The following is a 6353-nucleotide window of genomic DNA, read 5'->3' on the forward strand; positions in this document are numbered from 1 at the left end:
TTATCCTATGCTAGGAAAGTATAGAGACATGGGGTCAGAGCTCCCCACACACCCTCCACTGCTTATCATATGCTGGGAAAGTATAGAGACATGGGGTCAGAGCTACCATTCCCCCCACACTGCTTACCCTATGCTAGGAAAGTATAGAGACATGGGGTCAGAGCTCCCCACACACCCTCCACTGCTTATCATATGCTGGGAAAGTATAGAGACATGGGGTCAGAGCTACCATTCCACCCACACTGCTTATCCTATCCTGGGAAAGTATAGAGACATGGGGTCAGAGCTCCCCACAAAACCTCCACTGCTTATCCTATCCTGGGAAAGTATAGAGACATGGGGTCAGTGCTACCCACACATCCTCGACTGCTTGTCCTATGCCAAGAAAGTATAGAGACTTTGGGTCAGAGCTTCCCACACAACCTCCACTGCTTACCCTATGCCAGGTAAAATAATAGGAGGACATGGGGTCAGCTGTATGCTACCATACCCCCCACACAACCTCCAGTGCTTATCCTATGCCCGGAAAGTAATAGGAGGACATGGGGTCAGTGATACCATTCCCCCACACTGCTTATACTATGCTAGGAAAGTAATAGGAAGACATGGGATCAGCTGAATGCTACCATTCCCCCCCCCCCTCTACTACCTTCTGTCATGTGAGCTGCTTTGGATCATGTTGTTTTTACCTATGTTTTACAAATAATGTGATACATGTTTACTTATTTACTACTTGATCTAGTAAAGAAGGCCAGCTACAGTGTGTGCATTTCCCATATGCTTCGTGGTGTCGCCTGTCACATTGCATTTACTTCATTGTTTTTTCCATGATGTCAGGAATAGAACACAGACACAATGGGCGTGAAAAGAAAGTGTGGGAAGGAGGTAAAGCTGCCCTCATGTGCCCTCTACAGGGGGAATCCTGCACACACACTAACTCTAACCTCTGCTCAATATGATATATATACAGCATATATATTTGTTTATGTGTGTAAATCCTAATGTTATATTATTACATAGTATATATTAAGCAGCAATATTTATATATTCTCTAATAATATATTACGCAGGGGCATAACTAGCAAAAATTGAGCCCCATGGCAAACATTTTATGTAAATACCGATCGCCATGGCTAGATTATAGGGGGGGGGGGGGCGCACAGGGCTTAAAGGGGCCCCCACCAAATGTGGGTGATTCCGGAAGTCACATGACCGCCCAAATCGCCCACAGTGTATTTGAGTCCGGGTTCACTGGGCCGTATCCAGCCGATGTGCCCGACTTCAGTCTATGGTAGAGCGAGGAAACAATAAGTTCCCTGCTTTGCCATAGATGATCGGAGGTAAACAAAGATGGTGGTGCAGCAAGGCATGTCACTATCCTGACACCAAGAGGGAAGGGAAGGAGGTCGGCGTGAATCAAGGGAACGATGGAAGGTGTGTTCAATTTTATTATTTTACCTAGGTCTGTATATAGTTATTATAGGGGGATTGTATATAGTTATTATGGCGGTGTATATAGTTATCATAGGAGTCTGTATATAGTTAGGTATTATAGGGGGCAGTATATAGTTGTTATAGGGGGACTGTATATAGTCAGGTATTATAGGGAGTCTGTATATAGTTGTTATAGGGGCTGTATATAGTTATTATAGGGGGACTGCATATAGTTATAGGGAGGCTGTATATAGTTATTATAGGGGGACTGTATATAGTTATTATGGGGAGGCTTTATATAGTCATTATAGGGGGTGTATATAGTTAGTTATTATAATATTAACAATAATTCCTTTATATAGCGCACACAGTTTTGCCAAATCAGTCTATAGGGAGGCTGTATATAGTTATTATTGTGGGTTGTATACAGTTATTATAGAAGGACACTATCTAGTAATAGGGATGCTGTATATAGTTGTTATGGGGGGGCTGTATATAGTTATTATAGGAAACTGTATATAGTTATAGGGAGGTTGTATATATTTATTATATGGAAACTGTATATAGTTATAAGGGACTGTATATAGTTATAGGGGGACTATATGTAGTTATACGGAGTCTGTATATAGTTATTATTGGGAGACTGGGGACGCGGTACATCCTGGACAGTGGAGCACCCTCACGTTCTTTACCTGGTAGGAGACGGTTTTTCCATTTGCTTATTTACTTCCCTTGTAATGCATATTCTGTCCCACTCTTGGGCACTAATGTTTTGCTAATTGATTGACACATGGATATAACACCCTTGGTGTAATACATACCTCAGGCCTAGCTCCATTTGTTTTTACTGCATATACCATCCATTTCCACTTTGTCCAGGTAGTTCCGTTTCTGTATCCGTGCCACCTGTTTGCTCATTTTTGTCACCCCTTTATACAAATTTTATTCATATATTAGTGTCATACCCTGTCACTTGTATATATTTTTTATATGTTCGCATTGTTCCACCAATAAAAATTTAATTTTAACTTTAATATTAGTCCTTAGTGTTTGTCCAATTTCCCCTGCAATGCAAGGGGTACTCCTCTTATCCATTTAGTGCCTTTGGATCCAAACACACTGGGTGAGCTTACACTGGGTTACCATTTACAAAACCACAGTAGGTCATTATAGTTACACAGCGATTGATATATCCCTGTCAGCCTGGTACCCACGTCCATGCCTAATCTGTCTATTATATTTTATTCTTGGGAGACTGTATATAGTTATAAGGAGGCTGTATAAAGTTATTATAGGGAGGCTGTTAAAGGGACTTTATATCGTTTTTGAGGGTGTATATAGTTATAGGGGACTGTATATAGTTATTATAAGGGGCTGTATATAGTTAATACTGGGGGAGCTGTATATAGTGATTACTGGGCTCTTGGGGTCATCACTCTTACACCCCATCTGAAACAATTTGGTCGATGTAAAATGGACCCTATGTAAAAGATATATGTTTAAGATTGGCCTCCCGTAAATAGGAGTAGTTAACCAAAATAATCCCTCTAGTATCCCCCAGTTTTGAAATCATGTCAATGGGGCAGATTTAGCAAGCTGTCTGCAAGTCAGAATATTTCTAGTTGCCCATGGCAACCAATTACAGCTCCCCTTTAAAATATTCATGAGCTTTGGTAAAAGGAAAGCTGAGCTGTGATTGGTTGCCATGGGCAACTAGAAATATTCTGACTTTCTGACAGCTTAATAAATCTGCCCCAATGACTACATTATGCAATGATTTTTAAAATTAGCACAGACGCTATAGTATGCCTGATTTGTAGAAACGGGTAGAAGCAAGATTGCGGGAGGTTAAATTCCGATCACAACTGGTCAAAATATTTTGAGATTGTACCCTTATAGAGTTGGGCCACCTTAGTCACTCTTCTAGTAGTCCACTAGGGGAACGGTTTGAGTTTGCCCAATTCGGGAAAGTGTATAATGGGCAAAATGGGGATGTGAACAGTAAAGCCATCCATCCCTAACAAAGCCCCCACTAACATTAATCCAGCTCTGACCCATCCACTAATATACCTATTAAGCATTGTATGCCCTTAAGTGGCCTCCACATAGGTTAATGCGCCTTTCTTCCTGCTGTAATTTAAAGGAAATCTACCGTCAGGAATCTGCTTAGTAGCCCCCTACCTTACGCCCTCCTTTTGGTAGCTACCACAGCAAAGTTTTGTTATTTCAGTAGCCCATTTATTTAGCGTTTGAAACCCACCCATTACTAAAATACCCCATTTAGTGGCCCCTACATTGCAGTGGTGTAAATTTATATAACCCCGTAGCCTTTCCTTTGGCCACCACTAAAAATGCCCCCACATCTTATGTCTCTTTCACTGTATTCTTTCACCATATGTCTCCATTTCTGTATCCCCCTCCTACATGATGTCCTTATGTTGGTAGATGTTCCACCAAAGTTGTGACCCCCTTTCTGTAGGCCATTTATTTATTGCCCTTACCCCACCTTCTAATGTGCACACAACATATAATATCCCTTTTGGTGGCCCCCTCATAGGATAATGCCCTTTTATTTTGGTTACCACTTAAAATGCCCCCCCCCCCTTCGAACCCACCCACCTTATGCCCCACTTTCTTTAGCCCTCCTACCTTATGCCCCCTTTTAAGTAGCTAGTACACCAATGATTTGTTCTTATTTAGTACCCTAACACCATCCACTAGTGTGTCCACAAATGAAAATCCCCATTAAATTGCACCAAAATTGTAGAGCAGTACATTTCTATAGCTTTCCACCCTTTGCCTCCCATTCTGTAGCCACTCACTTTATGTCTTCCATTCTATAGTCCTTCTCTCACCCCATGCATCCCTTTTGGTAGCTACTCTACATAAGTTTTGCCCTCTTTCCTGTAGACCCTTCCAGTCCAGTAAATTGTACAAGTGTGAGTGAGTAAGGCTTTAGAGTTTTGACCTAATTTGTATCTGTTATTGTGAGCCAACATCTGGCGTGGAGTTTTTATAGAGCAAATGTACAATTGAATTATTTGAACATGTTTATGCTTTTTATCCTCTCCTGATTTTGGCTCAAATCACTGATGTGTGAATAAGACCATTTAGGCCTGGCGTTTAGTCTAGCCGACCCCCCTGCCGTCTACTGATGAGGCGCAAAAACCCAGAAATAGTGTTGTCTACAGATGGGAATCTTTGGTTTGGTTAGTACAAAAATATATTACCGTATTTTTCGCCCTATAAGGCGCACCGGACTATAAGGCGCATTAGTCCGATGCGCCTTATATATGTAATAATTCCATATATAAGGCGCATCGGACTATAAGGCGCGGGGTCCGGGGGCGTGGCGGAGGTCCGGGGGCGGAGCGGAGACCCGACGGGACGCGACGGGACGCGACGCCGAGACGCGACGGGGAACGCGGGGAAGGTGAGGGGGAGGTGGAGGAGGGCAGCGGACCATACTTACATAGGTCCCCGCTACCGGAGACAGCAGATCTCCAGCGGGAACTGCAGACCACGCGGCAGAAGTTGTTCGTGCCGCGTGGTCTGCAGTTCCCGCTGGAGATCTGCTGTCTCCGGTAGCGGGGACCTATGTAAGTATGGTCCGCTGCCCAGCGCCATACATAGGGCGCACCGGACTATAAGGCGCACTTTAGATTTCCACGGAAATCCAAGGCTTTTAAGTGCGCCTTATGGTCCGGAAAATACGGTACATAAATATTTAGCACATGAAAAGCTGCTCAGTGCAATTTTCCATGTATCTGTAAAAAGAAAAAATCTAAAAACGTCCTCAGAATTCCTGCTGAATGACACACGCTTCACCATGTGCAAAAATGAGTATTGGCTGTTTTGTATTTGTTTTTTGCCAGTTGAAGTCAATGGGGAAAAATTCCAGAAAAGCACCAATAATTAGAGCTACAGATGTAAAGGAAAATTATGCAGGGCTCAGAAATTACATAACAATTGCTTACAGCTACATCTGTGCTTGCCACAAATGCCCTATAAAAACCCAGCCCACATTATTTTACTACAATAGACAATAAAGATATAGATTATAAGCTTAAGAATGAGGCTTGTAGTAGTAGTAGTATTCAAATTCCACAGTTGCCTTATTGAAAATGATTGAAAAACTAATATATTTTGAGTATGGAAAGATTATTTTTTAAGCATCAAATATCACATGCAGCAGATGGACATATATCAGATATCCCCTTTCCTTAGCCCTTATGCACACAACCATATTTTTACATATGTGCTAGATGTTTTTTTGTGGCATCTCACATCCTCATGTAATACTATGGACATGGACATTTTTTCGACTAGCCTGTGTCTGAGCCAAGTACTCCCGAGGAAAAACTCAGTGTATATCTTATTGTTGGTTGCATAGGGCCTATTATTCTCTATAGCTATTCTCTGGTTTTTGCAGTTAGGCAATGATCATGCGACCTAGGCCCTATTATGAAATTATCTGGTAGTGCGGTGTATGGTGTAGGAGGGCCTGGATTTTTCTTGCTTTTCTTTGTGTCTTCATGTTCTGACTACCTGTGGAGCTGCTCTTCATTTCAGTCCAGATACATCCTATTTTGTGGTATAAGAAGCTGCCCGACTACAAGGACCAGAGGGTGAATTGTGTCTGCATGAATGAGACTGGTGCAATAGCAAGGGCAAAGCTGATATTGGTATGTAGTTCTTTATTTTCTTCTCCTTTCTAAGTTATGTAGTTTTTTATTTTTATTTTTTGGCTAACTATTCATGTTTTATTTTGTCTGCAGGGTTATTATTTGTACACCCATCAGCTCATTGCTTATTTGGGACGTTATTGATGTTGACATGCAAGTTCTTTTTTTTTTAATTTATTGTTTTTTATTCTTTCTTTGTTTGCTATCTTTTTTTTGTTAAAGCGAACCTGTCAC

The sequence above is a fragment of the Engystomops pustulosus genome, chromosome 4 (genome assembly GCF_040894005.1).
Source record: "Engystomops pustulosus chromosome 4, aEngPut4.maternal, whole genome shotgun sequence".
Classification (NCBI taxonomy): Eukaryota; Metazoa; Chordata; class Amphibia; order Anura; family Leptodactylidae; genus Engystomops; species Engystomops pustulosus.